This window comes from Symphalangus syndactylus, chromosome 6, assembly GCF_028878055.3.
Source record: "Symphalangus syndactylus isolate Jambi chromosome 6, NHGRI_mSymSyn1-v2.1_pri, whole genome shotgun sequence".
NCBI lineage: Eukaryota > Metazoa > Chordata > Mammalia > Primates > Hylobatidae > Symphalangus > Symphalangus syndactylus.
The window spans coordinates 97,535,967-97,563,458 of NC_072428.2; the positions used below are offsets into that span (position 1 = coordinate 97,535,967).

The window sequence follows — 27,492 nt, forward strand, 5'->3', positions numbered from 1 at the left end:
AATATCGTGAAAATGGTCATAGCACCCAATGTAATTTATATATTCAATGCCATGCCCATTAAGCTACCATTGACTTTCTTCACAGAATTAGAAAAAAACACTTTAAATTTCATATGGAACCAAAAAAGAACCCATATAGCCAAGATAATCTTAAGCAAAAAGAATAAAGCTGGAGGCATCACACTACCTGACTTCAAACTATACTACAAGGCTACAGTAACCAAAACAGCATGGTACTGGGACCAAACCAGATATATAGACCAATGGAACAGAACGGAGGCCTCAGAAATAATGCCACACATCTGCAGCCATCTGATCTTTGACAAACCTGACACAAACAAGAAATGGGGAAAGGATTCCCTATTTAATAAACGGTGCTGGGAAAACTGGTTACCCATATGCAGAAAACTGAAACTGAACCCCTTACTTACAGCTTATACAAAAATTAACTCAAGATGGATTAAAGATTTAAACGTAAGACCTAACACCATAAAAACCCTAGAAGAAAACCTAGGCAATACCATTCAGGACGTAGGCATGGGCAAAGACTTCATGACTAAAACACCAAAAGCAATGGCAACAAAAGCCAAAACTGACAAATGGGATCTAATTAAACTATGGGGCTTCTGCACAGCAAAAGAAACTACCATCAGAGTGAACACGCAACCTACAGAATGGGAGAAAATTTTTGCACTCTATCCATGGATGACAAAGGGCTAATATCCAGAATCTACAAAGAACTTAAACAAATTTACAAGAAAAAAACAAACAACCCCATCAAAGAGTGGGCAAAGGATATGAACAGACACTTCTCAAAAGAAGACATTTATGTGGCCAACAAACATATGAGAAAAGCTCATCATCACTGATCATTAGAGAAATGCAAATCAAAACCACAATGAGATACCATCTCACGCCAGTTAGAATGGCGATCATTAAAAAGTCAGAAAACAACAGATGCCGGAGAAGATGCGGAGAAACAGGAACACTTTTTTTTTTTTTTTTTTTTTATACTTTAGGTTTTAGGGTACATGTGCACAATGTGCAGGTTTGTTACATATGTATCCATGTGCCATGTTGATTTCCTGCACCCATTAACTCGTCATTTAGCATTAGGTATATCTCCTAATGCTGTCCCTCCCCCCTCCCCCCACCCCACAACAGTCCCCGGAGTGTGATGTTCCCCTTCCTGTGTCCATGAGTTCTCATTGTTCAATTCCGACCTATGAGTGAGAACATGCCGTCTTTGGTTTTTTGTCCTTGCGATAGTTTACTGAGAATGATGTTTTCCAGTTTCATCCATGTCCCTACAAAGGACATGAACTCATCCTTTTTTATGGCTGCATAGTATTCCATGGTGTATATGTGCCACATTTTCTTAATCCAGTCTATCGTTGTTGGACATTTGGGTTGGTTCCAACTCTTTGCTATTGTGAATAGTGCCGCAATAAACATACGTGTGCATGTGTCTTTATAGCAGCATGATTTATAGTCCTTTGGGTATATACCCAGTAATGGGATGGCTGGGTCAAATGGTATTTCTAGTTCTAGATCCCTGAGGAATCGCCACACTGACTTCCACAATGGTTGAACTAGTTTACAGTCCCACCAACAGTGTAAAAGTGTTCCTATTTCTCCACATCCTCTCCAGCATCTGTTGTTTCCTGATTTTTTAATGATGGCCATTCTAACTGGTGTGAGATGGTATCTCACTGTGGTTTTGATTTGCATTTCTCTGATGGCCAGTGATGATGAGCATTTCTTCATGTGTTTTTTGGCTGTATAAATGTCTTCTTTTGAGAAGTGTCTGAACAGGAACACTTTTACATTGTTGGTGGGAGTGTAAATGAGTTCAACCATTGTGGAAGACAAGGTGGTGATTCCTCAAGGATCTAGAACCAGAAATACCATTTGACCCAGCAATCCCATTACTGGGTATTTACCCAAAGGATTATAAATCATTCTACTGTAAAGACACATACACACATATGTTTATTGCAGCACTGTTCACAATAGCAAAGACTTGGAACCAACCCAAATGCCCATCAACGATAGACTAAAGAAAATGTGGCACATATACATGTGGAATACTATGCAGCCACAAAAAAGGATGAGTTCATGTCCTTTGCAGGGACATGGATGAAACTAGAAACCGTCATTCTCAGCAAACTAACACAGGAACAGAAAAACAAACACCACACATTCTCACTCGTAAGTGGGAGTTGAACGATGAGAACACATGGACACAGAGAGGAACATTACACACTGGGGCCTGTCGGGGGTCGGGGGCTAGGGAAGGGATACCATTAGGAGAAATATCTAATGTAGATGACGGGTTGATGGGTGCAGCAAACCACCATCACGTGTATACCTATGTAACAAACCTGCACTTTCTGTACATGTATCCCAGAAATTAAAGTATAATAAAAAAGAAATTAAAAAGTAAAAAAGTTAAAACATTTGCATATAAAAACATCCATAATTGCAGCATCAATAACATATTAAGGTAAATATTTATAGCAAATATCAAAGAATAGTATGAACATATATGCATCTTTGATAAAGAAAAAGTTTACCAGAATGTATCAGTAAAAATTCTGACTCCAGTAGATTAAAAATTCAAGGATACAAGTAATTGACAAAGTTTATGGAGTGGGTTCTATGTGCCAGACATTGTGCAAGGAACAGGGAGCACAAAGAGAGTAACTTTCCCTGACTTCAGGGAACTTTCAGACCAATAAACATAAACAGACAATTAGCCAAGATTTTTTTATTTTCATCACTCAATAGAATCATACAAATTTGAAAATTAATTACACATCCAAAAATGCAGGACCTAGTTATGTAAACTCTGGTACCACCAAATGCTTGATATTATTTGGAGAATAGTGCTATGTTTTGCAAGAGCTTGGACGATATAAGATATCTCCATGTAATAATAATAAGAATACAAATAATACAAAGTGAACTCATAGTGTGATTTACCAGTGAAACTGACTTATTTTTTTCCCTAGCCTTAGTCCCTCATGAATCCAGACTGCAGAGGAGAAGCAGGAACAATGAGTTTCTTTGACTACATGTTTTCTTCCTGTAGTCAGGGTCAGATAAAATTTTATTTCAAGCCTAATTCCAAAGAATTTTTCACAAAGATTTTACGAAGTTTCTTTCCAATGAAACAATATGTTTTGCCCTTTTTATTACCCAATAATCTGCATTCTATCAATAAAGAAAGAATGGAAGCATAAAAAAATATAATTTTTATAAACGGAGTTAGCATTAGAAGACAGGAAGAAGAGGCCCCAAACATTACTTCTTTTACCCTGATCCATTAGCATCATGCTATAGTGGAAAGAACATGGGCTTTTAAAATTATTCTTGGGATGAAAACCCAGCTCTCCTAAAGATAAGCTGTGTGACTCTGGGAAAATTACTTTATCACTCATCAAACTGTATTTATGTATATAATTAACGTTTGCCTCCTCATCAGATTTTAGGATCTTTGTGGGAAGGTTCCACATTTGTTTTGTTCACTGCTATACTCCTTGCACCCAGCACAAGTCCCAGATACGTGTTCAAGAAGTGTCAGTTGAATAAGTGAAGAGTGTGTAAATTTCTATGATTTGCTTTGCTAATAAATTCTTTGTGAGACAGTTACAAAGACTATTGAGACAACATATTTACATTATCTGATATTCAGTATAGATATAATAAAAAATATTGGTTCTGACATCATTAATATTCCAAAACTTTTAAGAATATTAAGAATTCGCTTTGTTCCAATTCCAAAGGAATTCTTATCATGCTACTTTACTTATTAAAATAAAGTTACACAACAGATACCATTTGGGTAGCCCTGAGGAAGTCAGCTCTTTCCTCTGTGTTTCAATTTCATAAGACATTAAAATGATGAGGCAAGATGAAAGGAGGGATTCCAAAAGCTAGCTGAAGATCTTTTTTAGAAAAAGGCAGACAATGAAATTTTGATTCACTTGGATAAGACTGAGGCCTGGTTATTTATATTTTTCGAAGCTCTTCAGCTGATTCTGATACAGTCAGCAGCTACCTGAGAACCAGCATTTGGGAACCAACAGACAAAATGACTTCACCGGACTTTAAATGATTGGTGAACAGACTATTGGCTGGAGTGTTGTGTACATGAAAAAAAAAGTTAATTATTTTGTGATTACATAGTTGTCAATTAATTATTTCTATAAACATGGATAAGTCTAAGGTGCCCATGGGGCATTATTTGTTGGAAATGTGAACACTTTTGAAATGGATCATCACAGGAATCTAGTCTAGGAAGCAAACTAAATTGAAGTAATAAATAATGAAAATAGAAAACTGTTAGACACCTGTAATCCCAGCACTCTGGGAGGCTGAGGCAGGCAGATCACCTGAGGTCAGGAGTTCAAGACCACCCTGGCCAACACGGCGAAACCCCGTGTCTACTAAAAATACAAAAATTAGCCGGGTGTGGTGGCGTGTGCCTGTAGCCCCAGCTACCTGGAACGCTGAGGCAGGAGAATCATTTGAGCCTGGGAGGCAGAGGTTGCAGTGAGCGGAGATCCCGCCACCGTGGAGGAGAGGGAAGGGGAGGGGATAGGAAGCGAGAAACTACAAAGGAGATAAATATAAAACAGAATCAGTAGGAATGAGAGAACACAAACGGAATGCTAGAATAATCTAGTCAGAGCCACAACTGGAACATTACAAAAATTAGAAATGAAATAATTTTGTCTAGCTATGATTCAAGTGAAGAACATCTAGTGATACTGAACATTAGTGTCTTTTCCCCACTATTCTGCTTCATTATAAATACCATCGGTTTTGACCACTGGCTCTTACTGAACCCTTATTAATAATGAACTTCAGGCTTTTAGTTCAGTCATCTGTAAAAATAAGGGGACTCGACTAGATGAACTCTAATATCCTTTATAATACTAAAACATAATGATTTTAACATCATTCAATGTATATCATCCACTATGTGCTCACACTGTGTGAGGTACTGTAGACTAAAAAAATGAAGCAAACACTGCAGTGTCTGACCTTTCAATATTTATTGTCTGATGGGAGATAAAGGCAAGTAAATCAGCAATTAGAATGTACTGTGATAAATGAGGGGGAAAATGGAGGGATTAATGAGAACACATAACATAGGAGGGGCAATTACTTAGACTTGGGGAGAAAAGAGGGATGGAGGAGTGAGGTGATGACGTTCCTTAAAGGAAGTAGTCTCAGCTATGATCTGAACTGAAGTAGCTATAGGAAGGTGTCAGGATTGGCAATAAGAAGGTATGGACGATTTAGAGGAGTGGGAAAGCAAAAGGAAAAATGGCTTCAAGCAGAGATACAATATATACAAAAGCCTGTGAATGACAGCACATTGGTGGAACCCAAATCCATTAACAACAACAACTGACAGATAAGAGATCCACACTAATACCTACTACAAATCCAGGTACCTACGTTAAGTGGCTCTCAAACTCTGATATAAGAATTACTTGAGGGAAGCTTATTAAATGAGAACGAGCATGTATGCTTGGGGAATGCTGGAAAGGTGTTTTTTTTTAAATCAGAGTGCGTGTTATACATTTTTGTTTACTTTGTGAAAAATTCATTAAGCGGCACCCTGATGGTGTATGCACTTTCCTATTGATTACATTTCAATTTAAAAATTCTAAAATAAATAATAGGAAGTGCTTAACCAACTAAAACACTCAATTATGATTTATCATTTATTTTAAGGGAAAGAAATTAGATAGAGTAAAACAATATACGAATGCCTAAATTATTAAACATAAATCTTATGTATTTTTAAAAGCCAATGTAAGCGAGATTTATGCTTGTGTGTATACATAATCAAAAGTATATGTCATTGTTTTTAAAAATCACTGACTTCCGAAATATTGCCTAACATGAAATTTGTGTCTTGTTTTTGAATGTTATTATAGACTGAATGTCTGTGTCCCCTAAAATTCACATATTGAAGCCTAACCTGCAATGTATTGATATTTAGAGACGGGGATTTCGGGAAACAGTTAAAGTTGAATGATGTTGAGATAGCCAGGTGGGAGCGGGTCCCTGGAGAAACTCCAACCAGCCTGCCCACTGAGGTGGAGCCTTGGGAAGTTCAGAACCTTTGCAGCAAGGAGGAGCCTGGCCCCTCCTCTTCCTGTGTGGAACCTGGGATTTAAATTGCCTTGCGGGAAGCATTCTAGCAGGGACTCTGGCCTGTGAGAGTCCCTGTTTTCCTGGTTTTTCCCTTTCACCCAATAAAACCCTGCTTCACTCACCCTTCGAACTCCCTGTGAGGCTAAATTTTCATGGCCATGGGACGAACAAGGACCCCATCTTCAGCTCAACTAAGGAAAAGTCCTCCAACAGTTTTGGCATGCAACATGGAACCTCCAGAACAGGTGAGTGAAATGGGGACTCAAAACTTCTCACTGTTGCTCCTGAGTCTTTTCATCCTCAGACTTCCAAGGGCAGGGGAAGCCATGACCCCCACTCCCCCCCGCCCACCCCCATCACTCCTGGTCCTTTTCATGGGCTTTTCCTTCCCTTTTTGGTATGGACCAGTGAGCAGCAGCTGCCCTCCGTACCTCCCTCTGTGCCAGGACTGGGATGCATGGCCCAAGGGTCCCGCACAGCAGGCTAGCTTGTTCCCAGCCAGGCACCACTGCAGCAGCCTTCCCCTTCCCTGGCCAAGGGATTCAGCTCCAGCTCTCCATGGGACAGTAATTAAACTTTTCTCCCTGCTGGAGGAACCACTTGCATAAGAGTAAGACGTTCTTCCCCAAGCATTTTTAAACTATTTTTTTTTTCCCTTTCTCCTTCTCTACCTGGTCAGCAAGTTAACTTTTCTGGTCAGCAAGTTAACTTTTAAAGTTTTTTTTCTTCTAGAAGACGTTTTACTAGGCCAGGCCCTCCAACTATCACTGCTGATACTCTGTGCAAAGCTTTAATGTGAAAAAGGATTTGTGTGGCTAGTCTTGGGCTGTGGCCAATCTGGTGTGCTTTGCATGTCTGTGTGGTTTGTGCTGCCAGCCTCCATCTTGTTTCACATCCTGGGGGCATGGCAGGTAACTGCTTGGCAAGGCTTTGTTTAGCAATCTTGCCTTAGAGGATGACTGCTCTCTGGTTCCACATCTGCATGTTATCCTAGCCCTGTCTCTTAAAGGGCTCCACCCAGCAACTGGGTTTTATTTGGCCTGTCTGTGTGTATACTGTGTGTGATGTCTGTAAAAGGAGGCCTAATTAATTTGGCCTAAAGAAAAACAAGAGCTTGGATCAACTATTTCTGTAAGGGAAGTTAAAAGCTGTGATACCTTTCAATTCATGTGACTTTAATCTTTGAGAAATAAAAGCAGGCTTAAAGATTATTGGTAAAATACAGATGTCATAAAAATGTAAATATGTGAACTAAACTATGCAGGTCAGATGCAAGGTTTACTAAATGTTTTAAGGTTATAAACTGCTTTTTGGGTTTGGAAACTATTGCCAGCTTCACAATTTGTAAGGCCTGGGGACATGGAACTAACCATGCCCTTAATTATGCTGAAGTCAAACCTTAGCGACACTTAGCACACAATTAAAGTTTTACCTTAAAGTTAAAAATTACTAGGAGTTACCACTATAACATGTAATTGAGACTACTGGAAATAGATTTACATGCAAGGGGTGTAAGAACAGTATAATGTGGTTTTTCTCTGTAATGTTATAAGAGGGCATGGAGATACACATTTTTACCTAGGGTTAAAGGATTGTTTTAAATTAGGTAAGAGAAAGCTGAAGGTTCAAACAAGTGGTGGAAAATTGTGGGAATTAATCTTGCAGAAGAGGTTCTCTGTGTGAACATATTAATTAAATTCAAAAGGTTTATAAAAGGTTTTTGCTTCTTTAAAATTTCTGAGTCATTTTGACAAAATCGTTTATGTTAATCTGGAATTCTATTTCATAAAATCAAGTGCTTTAAAAATATTAAAAAGGCTTCCCAAAATCAAACTTCAGTTTCAGAATTGTCTTTCCTGACACCTGGCTTTTCAGATAGTGCAGAGGGCCCCTGAAATGTCTAGAAAAGAGAGGTAAACAGAATTATTTGACATGTTTAGCTACGTGGGATTGCCAAAATGATGTTCAGTCTTCTTTAGGTTATATTTTTGTAAATATTGCTAACATATGTTCCAAATTGTATGGGATTTCTAAAATTGTAATGTCTAAGTATATGCTACTAATCATAATTAAGGTTAAATTATTGGAAACCATGGAGATAACCAAACTTCGTCAATTGTGTTTCTAACTGTAACTACCCTGGACATTTTGCAATTCACAGACAATTGTTGTCTTGTTTTTATCCTTTTCAAAAGATGGTTTATAATCTACAGAACTTTGACAGGTGCTCTCAAATACAGGCTTCTCATAACTTTGGAGATTGTGACATTGGAATAAAGGAAAATGTACAAGACTCACGAAGAGCTAAAATGTTCAAAAATATCAAGCAAAACAATAATTAACTAATTATCAACTGAACTCAGAAAGCTGAAGCAACCTTTTTGACTTTTGGTTGGAATATTGCTGACCTTTGTTTTGTTTTTCAGAGTCAAGGAAACTTATTTTATACATTTATGGCCTTTATTAATTGGGTAAGGTATACCCCCCTTGGAGCATGTTTGTTTCTCTCTGTCTAGTTCCTCTAAAATTTGGAAACTATCTGTGAGTATTCTTATGGCAATATAGTTGTTTGCATCAGTGCAATAAGAATCCATTTTTCTTTTCCAACACGACACAACTGAAAAAACTGGTAATTTACCAAGGCTTTGACTGGAAGGGTATGCTTCTCTTTAAGGGGTCAATCGTGACTTGCAGAGCCCATCAAAGTCCAGTGGGAAAAGTGGCCTCAAACCCTCATCTACTCAGTCCCTGTACAGGGTTCCTGACCTGTGGTCAGTAAAGAATGTCACTTTCTAACAGGTCCAGGAGCTCCAAGTTTATCTCGGGACCTTAACAGGAGAGGATCACCCAAATCACAGGTATTTGAGGATACAAACCCATGGTTGGGCTCGGCGTTAAAGGGTCTTATCCGAGATTCCTTGTGGAACAGAATTCCATCAAAGCCAATCCAAAAGGCCGATGTAGAAATAATTATACTTGCTGCACTTTATGCAAATAATCCAGCCAAGTATAAAACTAAAGTCTGTTTTTCTTTTTTTCTTTCTTTTTTTGAGATGGAGTTTCACTCTTGTTGCCTAGGCTGGAGTGCACTGGCACGATCTCAACTCACTGCAATCTCTGCCTTCCGGGTTCAAGCGATTCTCCTCTGCCTCAGCCTTCCGAGTCACTGGGAATATCGGTGCCCACCACCACGCCCAGCTAATTTTTTGTATTTTTAGTAAAGGCGGGGTTTCACCATGTTGGCCAGGCTTGTCTTGAACTCCTGACCTCAAGTGATCCACCCGCCTCAGCCTCCCAAAGTGCTGAGATTACAGGCATGAGCCATCGCACCCAGCCTAAAGTCTATTTTTCAAAGAACTCAGTCCTGTGATGATTTTTTAACCAACATGAGGACTGGAGAGAGAGAAATTATGTTTCAAAACTCATCATACATTTGTCATTAAATTCTAAATTCACTAATTGTTTTTAAGTTTTCGCCTACATTTTAGACTAACCTTACTTGTTCCTGTAAATCAAATAGCAATCTCCAGCTGCAACTCAGAAAGAACAAGAGGGATGGGTAATGTAAAAATCTGGATCAATTTTCTATTTCTGAGCTAAAATCCTGCAAATCCTGCCAGGTGATGGGAATAAATAGGATGCACATCACTCAGAGGTTTCCTTTTGGGAAAGTAAGACCAAGGGAGCTAACCAAAGCCAAGCACCACACACCCAAATCCTGGCAAGCATGACTATAGCTACCAGTTATCTGGGTGTGTCACAAGACATCATTTTCTCTCCCTTGTTGGAGGAGGACTCAGTTACACAGTTTCACCTTAGCATTCAGCTTATGATAAGGAGTCCATGCAACGAGACACATTTTTGTCCCAGGCTCAATTCCAAGCTTTGGGTCAAAGCCCTAGGAAAGAAAACTGGATCTGAGGGATCCAGAAGCAAATGACAACAGAGGTTAAAAGGCACAGCGCAGGTGAGCGTGGCTCATTCCTGACAATTAAGCCAATCCCAACTTTCCTGTTTCATGGATAAAGACCAGGTTAATATCCATGGCATAAATGAGGTCTAGGGAACTCCAAGATTACTGACAGTAGGTGCTAGAGAGACATAGGTAAGAGTGGATAATTCCTATTCTCTAGGCCCCCCTACCTCAAGGGTGCAAGCTGCTTTTGCGGTGCCTGCCAAGGTTGCTGGAACTTGGGGGTGCAAGGACAGAAGAGGGAAAGAGGACACTCTTCCCTCTCTCCCTCACGTACCCCAGGTATCTGGTAAGAAGAGAAGGGAACCAGGGATGCCTGTTCCTCTCTTTCTAAATGGGCAGCCATTCATCTTCAGTCTGTACCCCTTTCTAATGCATTCTGAACCCCTGGGATGCCATTAAAAGATGCCTTCTTTTTTCTTCTTTTTTCCTTCTTATCTGTCCTCTCTTCACTGATTGGTAACTGTGCCTCTGTACTAGGGGACACTCTCTTCAGATGCATCCTCCAAACTGGAAAGAATTTCTCAAACTCGCTGGCTTAGGGTTAGGCTCAGGGAAAGAGATCCCAGAAGCCCAACATACCACCAAAAGGATAAAGTTTTTTTTGCCAGTCAGGCTTTTGGCCTCCCTCTCCCTGTGCAAACTGGTAGAAGGCCTCGGAATTTCTGAGCTGTCCTTACCCCTCCCCTTGTTTCATTTTGATACATGTCTTCTAATGAGATGGTTTGTCTGTTCTTGCCTTCAAGCCATCAGACTCCAAATGGTCAGACAACCGGAGCCTCTGACCATGGCTCCTTCTGCTGGGAACCCTTATATTGGCCTCTAGGAAGCTCTGACTGCCATTTCCCCCCAAATAGCGCCCCCTGTCAGCAGGAAGCAGTTAAGATCAGTCTTCATCCTTATCCTTCATCTAATGGCAGTTAGATGTACTTCTTTAGAGGGGGGAATGAAACAGCCAGGTGGGAGGGGGTCCCTGGAGAAACTCCAACCTGCCTGCCCACTGAGGTGGAGCCTTGGGAAGTTCACCACCTTTGCAGCAGGGAGGAGCCTGGCCCTTCCTCTTCCTGTGTGGAACCTGGGATTTGAACTGCTGGGCAGGAAGCACTGTACCAGGGACTCTGGCTTTGGTGAGAGGCCCTGTTTTCCCCCTTTTCCCCTTTTCACCCAATAAAACCGTGCTTCACTCACCCTTCAAATGGTCTGCAAGCCTAAATTGTTGTGGCCATGGGATGAACGAGGACCCATTGTTAGCTAAACTAAGGAAAAGTCCTGCAACAATGTCATGACAAGGGGTTGGGAGGGCTGGTCTCATGGGATCAGTGCCCTAAGAAGAAGAGATACCAGAAAACTTGCTCACTCTGTCTGCCATGGCAGGACACAGCAAGAAGGTGGCTGTCTGTAAGCAAGAAGCAGAGCCCTCACCAGAAACTGAATCCTGCTGGATCTTTATCTTGGACTTTCCAATCTCTAGAGCTGTGAGGAAATAAATTTCTGCTGTTTAAACCATCCAGTCTATGGTATTCTGTTATGGTAGTCAGAGCTAATATACATCTTTATATGCTTAACAAATGAATTAAATTGTAGAAGGCATAGTGAGTTGAACAATGTCCTTCCAAAAATCATGTCCAACCAAACCTCAGAATGTGACCTTATTGGAAGACAGCATCTTTGCAGATGTAATTAGTTTAGATAAAGTCATACTGAATTATAGTGGGCCTTAAAGCCAATGACTGATGTCCTTTTAAAAGAAAAGCACAGAGACACACAGCGAAAAAGGCCATGTGACAACAGAGGCAGAGACTGGAATGAGGCAATTACTAAGCAAGGAACACCCAGGATTGATGGGAACCACCAGAACCTCACAAGAGGCTAAGAATTCTTCAAGAATTCAAGGTGTTCTAAAAACACCTTGATTTGACTTACAGCTTCCCGAACTGTGAGTAAATACGTTTCGACTGTTTTAAGTCACCCCAGTTGTGGCAATTTTTTCTTCTTAAATTCTTTTTTACCCTTGTGTAATTTTTAATGACAGCCCCAGGAAACCAATGCATAAGATAAGGGTAACAGAAAACAATACATATGCTTGCAAATCAAGTGTCCATTGATGGATGAATGGATAAACAAAATATAGCATATATACACAATTAAATATTATTCAGCCTTTAAAAGGCAGGAAATTCTGATGTACATTACAACACAGATAAACCTTGAGGACATTTTGCTAAGTGAAATAAGCCAGTCAAAAAAAGACAAATAATGTATGATTCCACTTAACATGAGGTAACCTGTAGTGGTCAGATTCATAAAGACATGAAGTAAAATGGAGGTTTCCAGAGGTTAGGAGAAGAGAGTAATGGGGAGTTATTTAATAGATATATATAGAGAGAGTTATTAACAACAGTGCAGGAAGATTCCAATTTCTTTTTTTTTTTTTTTTTTTTTTTTTGAGACGGAGTCTCACTCTGTCCCCCAGGCTGGAGTGCAGTGGCGCGATCTCGGCTCACTGCAAGCTCCGCCTCCCGGGTTCACGCCATTCTCCTGCCTCAGCCTCCCCAGTAGCTGGGACTACAGGCGCCCGCCAACACGCCGGGCTAAGTTTTTGTATTTTTAGTAGAGACGGGGTTTCACCGTGTTAGCCAGGATGGTATCGATCTCCTGACCTCGTGATCCACCCGCCTCGGCCTCCCAAAGTGCTGGGATTACAGGCTTGAGCCACCGCGCCCGGCTGAAGATTCCAATTTCTCAACATCCTTGCCAACACTTGTTATTTTCTTCTTTTTTTTTTTTTTGATGGACATCTTAATGGGTGGAGGTAATATCCCATTGTGGTTTTAATTTGCATTTCCCTTATGATTAATGATGGTAAGCATCTTTTCACATGATTGCTGGCCATCTGTATATCTTCTTTGGAGAAAATAAGTCTTTTGCCCAGTTTTAAACCAGGTTTTGTGTGTGTGGTGTGTGTGTGTGTGTGTGTGTGTGTGTGTGTGTGTGTGGTTGAGTTCTGTTAGGGTTGAGTCAGGATGCTGGGAAAAACTGTAAAATAACCCTTCTTGGAAGTCCAGAAGGTTTTTGCAAAAGCCTCAGGATAGAGTTACGGTTGAAGGCAGTCTAATCCTCTTTGAGCTATAGAAGGGTAATTAACATAGGAATACAGAGGAGTCTATCTAAATAGCTTCTTTAAAGACTAAACTTAGACCATCCGCGGGTACATGATTGCTCTCTACTGGGGGCGGGGGTGGGGGGCGGTTGTCAAGGAGCTGGGGCCGGGATTGCAACTGTTTATGGCACTCTCCTGAGAGTCTGTAAGCGACCCGGACCCTCAGCCGGACTGACAAGCATAACATCTGTGTCAGTGTACGTTATTTATCTGTCGTTGGGTCAGGGTCTGCCGGACAGACCCCCGCAGCTGGTGCCCTGTGTGAGGAACGCTGTTAAGGAAGCACGACGGACCCCCGAAAACAAGTGAAAAGGACCGCGCAGTCAGTGAGTAATCAATAAGTCATTGGTGCCCACTCGGGATCTCCAAGTTCGCGGGGGATTGTTCAGGCTGAGGGTTCATGATGGGACAACAGTTATCAGCTCAACAGAAACAGTATATAAAAGTATTTAAACAGCTGCTTGAAGCTAGTGGAACCTCGGTTTCGCAGGCTCAATTAAGGGACCTGATGCAAACTGTTGTAACCCAAAGCCCAAGATTCCTGGAAAAAGGCACGCTAGACATAAAGCTCTGGGAACAAGTAGGGAGAAATCTGAAACAACATTATGCACAAGGGCAACAGGTCCCAGCATCATCTTTAATGCTGTGGGCTTTAATTAAGGCAGCCCTGGCTTCGTTATACACCAAAGAGCCTAAAAAAGGGGAAGGAGGAGGAAAGTCACCTGCCTTACCGCCTCCTTTTCCTTCAGCCCCACTATCACCGGGCCAAAATAACAAAGAGGAAATGGAGGTTTTGCCTGAGCCCCCTCCTCCAATAAATAGGTAAAAAAATAAGAGATAACGCTGCAGCTACGAGACTCTGTCTTAAGCAAGTGGCATTAGAAGGGGAGTTCTTAGCTTGCCCAGTAATGCAAGATCGACAAGGCAATCGGGTATTTCTTTTAACGCTTATAAAAAGATAAAGCATTAGAGGCCGGAGCCCCGTGGTCAAGCAGATGGTAAATTAAAAGAAAGGCTCTGCGGCGGGTAAGCTCGCAAACCGGGAGCCAGCAAATGCTCCCGGGAACTCAGCCTGAGCACTGGAGGCAGCAACAGGAAGCCAGGCCCAGCACACCAGAGCTGGCCTGCTGGAGAGGGGCAGGAGGCACAAACGGGAAGGTCCGCCCAGCTAGCAGCAGAAAAGCGGCAGCGCCTAAGCAAGTGCAAAGTGGCTGCCACCCTGGGGCCCACCTGTTCAGCTCTCCAGCTCCGCAGGTAGCCCAGGGCAAAATTTTGTGTGTTCTTTGTAACAAGCAACATCTCAGATTATAATTTGCTGCTAAAATTTAAGTAAAATTTAAGAATTTGATAGACCTATTTCTGACGATGGCCACTGTTATCTCTCTTACCCCTAACGTGACTCTCTCCAAATCCAATTTAAGTAAACAGTAACCTCTGAAGGGAAATTAACAAACAGCCCATGAGTTAGTTAAGGAGCAGTTAAAAGCTAGATAGTAAACATGGAAAAGCAGCAGTCTGGTGGAGACCACATAATTCTATCACTCGATCTGGGTTTACTAGCACTCAGAGAGCTGAGATCAGGGCTCTGATAGTGGCCTTGGAAACTTTTTCCACTCAGCCCATAAATATTGTGAGCGACTCAGCTTACTGTTTATTTATTGCAGAACCTTGAAACAGCCGTAATTAGGTACATTCTTGAGCCCACCCCGTGTGCTCTTTTTCTTCGACTTCAGCAATTGCTAGATCAACATACACAATCTATTTTTATCACACACATTCCAGCCCATGGCTCTCTGCCTGGCCCATTGGCTTATGGTAATAACCAAGCAGACCTTCAGGTTATGACATCACTGCTTGACCAAGCCACCCAATCACATCAATTTTTCCACCAAAATTGGAGAAACTTATTTAAACAATTTCAACTTACCCAGAAACTGGCTAAACAAATTATCCTACAATGCCCAGATTGCCAGCTCACAGGCAGTCCCCCTCCTTCCACACGTGTTAACCCTAGAGGATTAGAACCTAATCAGTTATGGCAAACAGATGTTACACACAACCCTGAATTTGGAAAACTTAGATATGTACATGTATCCATTGATACCGATTCTCACTTAATTAGTGACCATGCTTTGCCTGGAGGATCAACCCGATATGTCATTAAACATCTTCTATTTAACTTTTGCGTTTAAGGGGCGGCCCACAAAAATTAAAACTGATAACGGTCCAGCTTATGCCAGCTCACAATTTCAACAATTTGTCACGCATGGAACATCGAACATTCCACAGGCATCCCATATAACCCCCAAGAACATGCCATAGTAAAACGTGCCCACTCCACCCTTAAAAATATGCTCAGAAAACAGAAAACGGAGAGTATGGGTAAAGACCCTGCAACACTATTGGCACAAGCCTTATTTACCCTTAAGTTTTTAAATTTAGATGACAAATTTCAATCAGCTGTAGAAAAGCACTTTGCTAAAACCTCTCAAGATATAAAACCTGCAGTTTTATGGAAAGATGTCAATAGTAATGTATGGTGTGGTCCAAGTGAATTACTAACGTGGGGAAGAGGACATGCTTGTGTTCACACCCCCTTAGGTCCTCTTTGTGTTCCAGCATGGCGCATCAAACCACACCATGGTGTGCGTAGGACCCAACCTGGTACCAGAGATGAAGGAACTGACCCTACAGGACCCACAGCCCTGGACAATGCGGCTTCCACGGACGACACAAGCCTCAAATGTCACCTGATGCTGAAGAGGATAACTCAGAAGGCTGAATGAATTCTACTCCAGACACAGACACCATTTACTCCAAATAATTTGTTCCTAACTATGCTTTCTGTTGTACATTGCAACTCACGTAGGGTATTGATCCTTTATATGCTCTCACTTTGTCTGCAACCTGTACCCGCTACACTCTATTGGGCTCATATCTCAGATCCACCTTTCTTTCACCCTGTCACCTGGGCAGACACCCGCTTCCCAGCCTATAATAACGTGACTGCTTGGCTAGGAGGGATAGATTTAGCCCCAGTGGGGTCCCTCAATAATGGCACACATTGGACTAAGGTGTCAGATAACACTACATATAACTCCACTATTCTCCCACTGTATGTAAATTATGAAGGTTTTAACCCTTACTGTGTATCTCTGCCCAAACACAATTATGGCTAAATCATGGCAAAGAAAACGCCTTAACAGCCTTAGCTGCAGGTGGCCTCAAACCAGGTAATACAATCAATGCCGCTTTCCCAAACATTCCTTCCTGTGCTAAAGGACAAAGCCGGGCAAGTAATGGATTTCACTTTAGCTGGGAGGTCTGTCACGGGGGACAAGCCCGTGGCCTCCAGTGAGGCAATTATAACATCTTAGACTGGAGCCCCCAAGGCCATTTGCAGGGCAGCCTTACTAATGTCCTCATCTGTCATGGCTCAATCAGCATTTCATTGCCACATCTCATTCCCCTATGATTTGGGCCGATGGGGGGATGGCATATCCCAGACCCCAAGTAAAGTCCATGCCACCCCAAGACACTTTATGGCACCTGGGACATCTTGGCACCTCCCTTAACACCTGGCATGGGACATATCATAATTCCAGTAACGACTATACTATAACCTTTATTCACAATCACACTCATCAGTGCCTAATTTGCACTATCCATCCATATGTTTTCCTTAAGGGAACCAATATTTCTATTTCACCCCAATACTCCGCGTTTGTGACCCGGGTGCAAGAACAGGCTTGGTTCGCCTCATGTATCACTAATTACAATATATTACAATATATCTGTTCAAAATATTACTAGTGTCATGGTATTAAGGAGACAATCTGAGGCATTCCTACCAGTCAATTTGACACGTGATTGGCAAGATTCCTCTGCCCTTGCCACCTTAGAATGTGCCTGTCAGACACAAAAGATTCACAGTTACACTTACGGCTTCTATAGTCTCAGCCATAATCATCCTGGCAACTGCTTGCCTTGCTGTGGCATCTATTACTGAATCAGTACAAACAGCTGCTTTTGTAGGTAATCTGGCCAAAAATGTGTCTAATGAACCTCTCTTACGGCAAGGTATAGATAAAAAAATCTTGCACGTCTGTAAGCCCTCGAGGCTGCTTTGGAATACGTGGGGGAGTGACAAGATGCACTAACGTTCTGACAGCAATTAAACTGAAACTAGTAGCATAAACATAATCCGTGTCACTTCTCTACCATGGAATCAATCAATCCATAGTTGGGATGAGGTGAAACAACACCTCCGGGGAAACTTTCAAGACAATTTATCAGCAGATATAAAGCAACTTAAAAATAAAATTTTAGAATCCGTTCACACTATAGATCTACACAGCCAACAAACAGCCATATGGAAGGGTATGCAAGATCATCTCCTGGTTAGACCCCCGCTCCTGGGGGTCACTCTTTGACTAGAAAAGAATGTTGCTAATTATACTCATGATTGTCTTATCTAGGATGCAAAGCCAGAATAAGAGCAATGACCGCCACACCTGACAATCTGTTCCTGCATATATCTGCACTGTCCAATCAATAAGGCTTGATACAGAAAAGGGGGAGATGTAGGGGTTCAGTCAGGATGGTGGGAAAAATTGTCAAATAAACCTTCTTGGAAGGCCAGAAGGTTTTTGCAAAAGCCATAGAGTTATGGCTGAAGGCACCCTAATCCTCTTTGAGCTATAGCAAGGTAATTAACATAGGAATGTAGAGGAGTCTATCTAAATAGCTTGTTTACTCATGTGGTCCTAAGACTAACCTTTGACCATCCATGGATGCATGATTGCTCTCTACTTGGTGGGGGGAGGGGGCGAGGGTCGGCAACGGTAATTACCTTCTCTTGGTGTTTACTTGAAACTTTTGTCATTCAATGTGAGCTGAATAAATACCCGGAAGGCCAGCGAGTAGGACCCTAGCTGCAACTGTTTATGGCACTCTCCTGGGAGTCTGTAAGCTGTCTGGACCCTCAGCAGACTGACAAGCATAATATCTGTGTCAGTGTATGTTATTTATCTGTCGTTGGGTCAGGGTCTGCGGGAGGGACCCCTGCAGAGTTCTAAGCGTCGTTCGTGTATTTTAGATCTTAACCTCTTATCAGATAACATGGTTTGCAAATATTTCAGCCTGTTCTATAGGTTGCCTTTTCACTCTATTATTTCCTTTGCTGTGCAAACATTTACAAGTTTGATGTAGTCCCATTTGTCTATTTTTGCTTTTGTTACCTGTGCTTTTGGTGTCATATCTAAGAAATCACTGCCAAATCCAATGTCATGACACTTCCCCCTATGTTTTCTTCTAAAAGTTGTATAGTTTCAAGTCTTACCTTTAGGTCTTTAATCCATTTTGAGTTAATATTTGTATATGGTGCAAGGTAAGGGTATAATTTCATTCCTTTGCATGTGGGAGGAATCTGCATTTTTTCAAAGCAGCATCCCAAGTGACATATACACACCAAAGTTTGAGAACCACTATTTACATCATCCCTGAAAGCCAAATTAATAAACATTATTGGTTGGGCGCGTGTGGCTCACGCCTGTAATCGCAGCACTTTGGGAGGCCGAGGAGGGCAGATCACAAGGTCAGGAGTTTGAGACTACCCTGGCCAACATGGTGAAACCCCATCTCTACCAAAAAATACAAAAATTAGCTGGGCATGGTGGTGAGCACCTGTAGTTCCGGCTACTTGGGAGGCTGAGGCAGAAGAAATGCTTGAACCTGGGAGATGGAGGTTGCAGTGAGCTGAGATTGCGCCACTGCACTCCAGCCTGGGCGGCACAGCAAGACTCAGTCCTCGCCCCTAAAAAAACATTATTTTCCTCAGCAATACCATGTTGAACACTTTCCTCCAGAGGTTTACCTGGTTCTCTAACGCCCAGGTGTTCCTTGCACAGAGTATAAAAGGGTATGATCCTTATTCCAAGGACAGAAAACCCAATTTACTAATGATGAAAATTATGGTCTTATAACAATAGTTTCTCTGCTGCAATCATCTAGTGAGCTCCTATTATGCACCAGGCGTTATTTTAGATGTTTTACATATACGATGTCTACTTTTCCCCCCCAAAATGTTCAACATAGTTGCTATCATTTCCTAAAGACAGGGAAACTGAAGTATAGAGAAGTTAAGAGACAAGGAATAGACGGCAGAGTAGGGCTTCAAGTCTGATTTTAAAGTTGATGCTTTTTCCAAATAACAATGCTTATTTGCAAATAACCATTAATACCAATTAAAGAAAGGCCTATTTTTTAGAAAAATTAGTAAAATAAAGCTTAAAAGGAGGTAGAATGACCAATGAACTTTCTATTTCACTAAGAATATTAAAAAACAACTCACTATCTACTATCACTAACTCATGAGGGAAAGAATAATGAAATACCAAAAAAAAAAATAGGATAGAAATCAGAATCAGAGCTGTTTTTATGTAGCATTAACACTGCTTTATGAAAAAGTCACTACCATGTCCTTTTTTTAATTGTAGAGGGGACTGATGAAACCTTGGCATGATTGCCACCAATCTGCAGGTCACTGTTTGGAAACCATTACTTATGTTATTTTTCTATATAAATACACAGGTTAGCTCAAACCTTCTAAAAGGCGACTGCATACCACATGTATTCCTCAACTTTAAAGTCTCCATAAAAACTGTCCATGGAAAAAATTCTTATTTCTTAGTATTCTAGGTCACTGTGCTCTCTGGGGAGCTTGATGGTTTTAAGCAAGCAGAGAACAGTTAATCAACTTCTTGCCTCGCATACCAGACTCCCCATACTCTGCTACAAATTACAATTTTATTACAGTTTAGGTCAATAAAATCATAAATTGTCCCTAATGAAGTCCTCTTTCTCACTGCATAAGAAATATTGACAAATACAATGTGAGTACTTCAATTCACTGCTCATCTTGGAACTGCCTGCTTTGTATACCTATCTTTTCAATGTTCCAGGATCAGCTCTAGGAATTCTACTCTGTTTCCTTACAATCCCTACCAAACTCCCTCTTTACAAAGCCACTCTCATTCTTGGTACTCTGTGCCCCTGGGTGGTCTGCATTCACTGCAATACCCCATCATGATCTGTAGAAAACAGTATACTCCAAGAAGACACTTTCTCCCCATGATCAATAACACCTTATGAGTAAATATTGCTTCCAGCTATTAAAAAGGCCTTTACACCTACTGATTTTATTTTGTCATCACAAGATAGGCATGATAAGTAGTATAACGCTAACTTTATAGTTTAGGAAACTAAGCTACCAAGGGGGTGGGCCCACAGCTGCTTGGTGGCAGGCCAGGCTCAGGTCTTGGGTCTTTCACTCCCATTCTGTACTCTCTCCAACAGGTCATCCTGTCAACCCTTGACTTTACAAGATCTCCAGATGTACCCATTTTGCAGGTGAGATATGTTCTCTGGTAATTGTAAGAGATCTCAAAACAAACAGACCAAAACCATTTTTAAAATACTATGCTAGAAAAAGATAAATTATACTGCAAAAGTTGTGCTATCTTCTAGCCAATGTCTTCTCTTTGGATAATCAATATTCTAAGAATAACTTTTCTATGAATTGTCACTGTAAGTTTCAACAAATCAATCTTCTATGAAATTTCCTAACCTCACAGATTATAATATAAAATTTGATAAAAGACCATGTAACAGGGTAGAAAAGATATTTTTTATTATTATTATTATTATTTTTTTTTTTTTGAGGTGGAGTCTCACTCTGTTGCCCAGGCTGGAGTGCAGTGGCACAATCTCGGCTCACTGCAAGCTCCACCTCCCAGGTTCACGCCATTCTCCTGCCTCAGCCTCCCAAGTAGCTGGGACTATAGGCACCCGCCACAATGCCCAGCTAATTTTTTTTGTATTTTTAGTAGAGACAGGGTTTCACTGTGTTAGCCAGCATGGTGTCGATCTCCTGACCTTGTGGATCCACCTGCCTCAGCCTCCCAAAATGCCGCGATTACAGGCGTGAGCCACCGTGCCTGGCCAGAAAAGATTTTTTTTAAGTGAAAAAGATACTTAAAAGGAAAAACACAGACTTCCTCATCCTCAAAAGCATTTCAGAATATGGCACAATCGTTTTCTTTACAAAACCAAAATATTTCCCCTGCTTTAGAAATAAATTTGATGTGATTTTTTTCTTTCTTTCTCAACCTCTCTGTAGCATTACATGGGAGGAAAATAAAATTCCACAAGAATAGTCAGAAAAGAAGCATAATTGTTTAAGATACCCAAGCTTGCCAAAACAGGAACACTGTAACCAAAGCAACTGCTGGCATAGCTAATGGAACAGAGATGTAGCAAGACTGCTATAAAGATTGTTTCGCGAAATAGCAAGCAATATTTTAGTTTACAAAGCCATAGACTAATATGAGATAACCTTTGTGAGCATAAATACAGCATTAAATCAAGTGTGACAGGATTTTTAAAACTTTATATAATTGAAATTAGAAATAAAAAGTGACAGAATTTGATGAGAAATAAAATGCAAAAATGACATAAATATGCAAGTCCAGGGGCCCACAGTGGATAATACCATTAACACTGAAACTCTGAACGGAAATCCTTGTATCATGAAGACTAACAATCACATTTTACTTTTTCCTCTAATAAAATATTCTTTAGAAGTTAAATTCTTTAAGTGTTTCGTCTATAAAAGAAGGGCAACAAACTGAGGGAAGGAAAAGGACAAATATAGAATACAAATTTAGCTCATGTTGCTCTGCTGTTCTAGTCATGAAATTCTGCAAAGTGACTCAGTTCACAAAACTTTGACTTATGATAAAGTCTTAGTTGAGTCCAACTGATTTTAACTGGAAAACCACACAGAGATTTAAAAATTTTACTTCCAAAATAATTTATTAGTATGGATGTTTCAAAACTAAAATATTTCTTCAAAGTTTAATAAGTGAACCATTTCACACTCAAAATGAAAAATAAGAAACCCCAGAATCACATTAAGAAGACAGGGAAAGGGTGGGGTGGAAAGAAAAGTGGGGAGAAAGGGAGAATGAAGATAGGGAGGGAGAAGTAAAGGGTGGTGGGAAGCAGAAAGAAAGAAAGAAATGATCAACATGTGCCGGGTGCGGTGGCTCACGCTTGTAATCCCAGCACTTTGGGAGGCCGAGGCGGGCGGATCACGAGGTCAGGAGATCGAGACCACGGTGAAACCCCGTCTCTACTAAAAATACAAAAAATTAGCCGGGCGTGGTGGCGGGCGCCTGTAGTCCCAGCTACTCGGAGAGGCTGAGGCAGGAGAATGGCGTGAACCTGGGAGGCGGAGCCTGCAGTGAGCCGAGATTGCGCCACTGCACTCCAGCCTGGGCGACAGAGCGAGACTCCGTCTCAAAAAAAAAAAAGAAAAAAAAAGAAATGATCAACATGTTCCCAACTCACTGTGTTTTCCCAAAGACAGAGGTTATAGTCAGAAAGATGCAAAGCCAACTCAAGCAAAAATTCAAAGTAGCTATCTTTCACTGTATAGACAATCCTAACTGCTAAAAAACGATACAGCTTTTATAAATAATGTGTAAAGGATACAAATCAAATCGTCTTTACCATGAAGCAGATCCCTTTTTTTTTTTTTTTTTTGAGAACGAATTTTACTCGTGTTGCCCAGGTTGGAGGGCAGGGGCAAGATCTTGGCTTACCACAAGCTCTGCCTCCTGGGTTCAAGCAATTCTCCTGCCTCAGCCTCCCAAGTAGCTGGGATTACAGGCATGTGCCACCACGCCTGGCTAATTTTTGTATTTTCAGTAGAGATAGGGTTTTTCTATGTTGGTCAGGCTGGTCTCGAACTCCCAACCTCAGGTGATCCACCCACCTTGGCCTCCCAAAGTGCTGGGATTACAGGCGTGAGCCACTGCACCCGGCCAAAGCAGATAATTCTTTAAACCACATTCCCTGGGTAGAATATGTATTTAATAAAATTAGGCTGATTTTCAGGTAAATTTAAGACAATAAAAAGAACAGTACCTTAATCATGTACAATCATTGAGAAATTATAAAATCCTAATATTTATGAAGAACACTTAATAAATCCATAACACCATACATGTGACAACTATATAATAGGACAAAATATTTAAGGCAGCTTATAATATCTGTGCACATATGCTCTATTATGTTACACACACGTAACACTTTTTCTGGAGATAACACATGTCTAGAAGACTGAAAACTTAATGGAGCTCCATGGGAGATTACAAGAATTAAAGGAAAAGAGAATCATATTAAATACCATAATTTAAAAGCAAGAATTATATTAGCTACCTTGGTTGTGATTCAGAGCTTAGCAGTAGCTTTCCTGATTCAGTAACATGCAACCCATTAATGCTTGATGTGTACTTCTCAGCTAACCTAATATAATTATTTCAGAACCTGTTAACAATCAACAGTCAACAGTACATAATACAAATAAAATTAAGATACTAAAAAGGAAGTTTAATAGTACAATATGATCTCATACACCAGAAATCAACTTTATTCTAGCCTTTATTTTGAAGACAGGCAGAAAAAGAAAAAGGATTATATACAAAGGCCAGGGGGGTGAGGAGTGGGGGGTGAGAAATGAGAGAAAAAAGACAAAAGGTAGAAAGAATGAAGATGAACATGGATTAGAAGAGGAAAGTTCTACAGAAAGTGATACACCGAGTGCCTAAATAAATGAGGAAGAGAGTATAAAAATGATCAATATGGAGAAGAGCAGCTATTTTAATTTCTCAATTTTTAACAAAATATCTGAAGAAGACATTGTAACAAGTCAGTTTGGCATTAAATAAAAGTTTTTAAATAATGTCAATACACAGAATAATATATTCCAAGTCATATTAGATAATAGTAATTAATATTAAAAGGAAACTATTGAAAATGCTTATTCAACAATAAAATGAATTTTATAGGAAAATGGAAGTAATAATGACAAATTAATGTGGCAAGCCATAAAAACATAGCTTATTTTTAAATATAATAAAATGTAAAGTCATTCTGTGCTTTACCAAAGATATTTATGGCAAGCATTATGTATTAGCTATTGCCAAAAACTCCTTTCTTCCTTCTTTTTTCTTGATAAAAACCTAATTTTCTCAGGCAATGGCTGATAAGTAGCCTGAGCCAATGTTGACAATTCTGTTCCTCTTTGCCAGACACTTGTTTTCACAGTCTTCTTGATAGGTAGGCTGGGCATGACTCAAATCTGGCCAGTGAGACAATAAGGACATGTTGGCTTAGGCAATTTGGGGGAAGGATATTACAACAACACCTTTTGACTCACAACTGGCTCTGCCCCACCTCTGTACCTTGAACACAGACATAATGGCTAGTGGCAGGACAGCTATCTTGTGACCATGATAGGACAAGCAAAAGCACACTAAGGATGATGGAATGGAAAAAAGAAAGGCCTGAATCCTTGTTGAATAGTTGAAACAATGTTAGCACCACCTACACCCAGTCGAATCTGTTGGTTTAAGCCACTATTAATCTAGCTTGCTGTTAACAGTTCATACAGCCTCATCCAGCACCAAATTGATTGAAAGACAATATATAAAAAAAATACATGGGCCCATAACAATGATTTTTTAACAGATGAAAAAATAAAAGAATAAAATCACATCTCATTTGCTACCTTTGGTGGTGACTACTGTATCAACTTATTACTCTATAAAGTGGTAATGACAGTGAAATTTCTAAGTATTTATATATAATTTTCAAAAGAAACTGCAATTCAGGGTAACCAAATGTGCATAGTTGATGAGTTAAAGTTCTTTACAAAATAATCGCAGCTAGTAAACACAAGGAGTAACAAAAATAGAAAATCACCCTTTCATAATCCCTAAGTAATTTAAGAAAAAGATTTAGGCAGAAATCGTTAATAGATGTTAAAACCATTACTGGAAAGATTGACAGGAAATTAAATAACCTCAAAACGCAAAGGTATCCACAAATTACAATGAAGGATTAAATGAAAGAAAAAAAGTCTTTTTCAACAAAAGGTGCTCAAAAAACTTTCTCTATAGAAAAAAATTAATTTTGCACTGTACATAAAAATTAAAATGTAAAATTCTAAAACCTCTAAAAGAAAACATAAGACAAAAACTTTGTAACCTTAGGGTAGGCAAAAATTTCTTTCATAATATACAAAAGAAAACATGGATAAACTAGACTTTATCAAAACTAAAAAAATTTTGCTTTTCAAAAAGACAGTATCAAGGGAGGAAAAGAGCATTATTCATAATAAACAAAAGCAGTCTACCAACTTATCAAGACACAAGCAAAACGTATATATCCATAGAACTGAATATTATTCATCAATGAAAAACAATGGACTATTTATACATACAACCAGGAGTTCCCAACGCCCCTGGGCTGCCGACCAGTAAGAGTCGGTGGCCTGTTAGGAACTGGGCCACACAGCAGGAGGTGAGCAGCAGGGGAGTGAGCATTATAACCTGCGCTCTGCCTCCTGTCAGATCAGCAGCAGCATTCGATTCTCATAGGAGTGCGAAACCTATTGCTAACTGCACATGCAAGGGACATAGGTTGTGTGCTCCTTATGAGAATCTAATGCTGATGATCTGAGGTGGAACAGTTCATCCCAAAACCACCACCTCTGCCCCCACCTGTGTGGAAAAACTGTCTTCCATGAAACCAGTCCCTGGTGTCAAAAAGGTTGGGGATCACTGCATACAACAAAATGGATCATTCTAAATAAAACACTGTGCTAAGTGAAGAAGCTAGATACACAAGATTACCTGTCATATGACTGTATTTATATAAAATTTTCAGAAAAAAACTATGAAGACAAATTATAATCTATCAAGATTAGTAACTGCCTGGGTTTGGGGGTAGGAGGAGGAACTGACTACAAACAAGCATGAAGGAACTTTTGTATGATGATGGCAATATTCCAAAACTGGTTATGAGATGGTTGCACATCTGTATAAATTTACTAAAACTTGGCTGGGCGAGGTGGCTCACACCTGTAATCCCAGCACTTTGGGAGGCTGAGGCAGGCAGATCACCTAAGGTCAGGAGTTCAAGACCAACCTTGCCAACATAGTAAAACCACGTCTCTACTAAAAATATAAAAATTAGCTAGGTGTGGTGGCATATGCCTGTAGCCCCAGCTAATCGGGAGGGCTGAGGCAGGAAAATTGCTTGATTCCAGGAGATAGAGGTTGCAGTGAGTCGAGATCGCACCACTGCACTCCAACCCGGGTGACAGAGCGAGACTCTGTCTGAAAAAAAGAAAAATTAAAATAAATAAGTTTACTAAAACTCATCAAACTATACACTAAAAGTGCATGATAACAGAAAAAAAGGAAAGACATAGAAGAAAATATTTATGATATGGTTTGGCAGTGTCCCCACCCAAATCTCATCTTGAATTGTAATCCTCATACTCCCCATATGTAGAGGGAGGAACCTGGTGGGAGGTGACTGGATCATGGGGGTGGTTTTCCCACTTGCTGTTCTCATGATAGTGAGTGAGTTCTCACAGGACTTGATGGTTTTATAATGGGTTCTTTCCCCTTAGCTCCACACACACTCCTCTCTCTTGCCTGCCACCATGTAAGACATTCCTCATCCCCTTCTGCCGTAATTACACATTTCCTGAGGCCTCCCCAGTTCTGTGGAAATGTGAGTCAATTAAACCTCTTTTCTTTATAAATTACCCAGTCGTGGGTATGTCTTTATAGCAGTGTGAAAACCGACTAATACAATTTACAATACAAAATTTGATAAAAGACTTAAATCCAGAATGTAACAAAAATTCTTACAACTCAATAATGAGAAGACAACAATCCCTTTAAAAATTGAACAAAATCCTTCACTATTAAGCAGTTAAAAAGTTTGTCACATCAGTAGTTATTAAGAAAATGCACATAAAAAGTACAATAACAACCTCCTACACACCCAATAAAATGGCTAAAATTAAAAAGACTGCTAACATCAAATGTTGGCAACAATCTGGAGGAACCAGAACCCTAAACTACTGATGTGGAAATGTAAACTAATAGAACCACTTCAGAAAACTGGTATTCTCTTTAAAAAGTAAACATAATAGTCTTTGCAAAAATCTAACCTTTTTTTTTGCCTTAGGTATTAACCTAACAGAAATGAAAATACAAGCTGACACTAAGACTTGTACTTGAGTGTTCATGCAGCT

The 27,492-nt window shown here is 40.2% G+C and overlaps 1 protein-coding gene across 8 annotated transcripts in view; it reads right to left on the reverse strand.

Annotated features, from left to right (window-relative positions):
* Window positions 1-27,492, reverse strand: part of COG5 (component of oligomeric golgi complex 5) — a 373,684-nt gene that overhangs the window by 188,146 nt on the left and 158,046 nt on the right. The gene's annotated exons all lie outside the window — the stretch shown is intronic.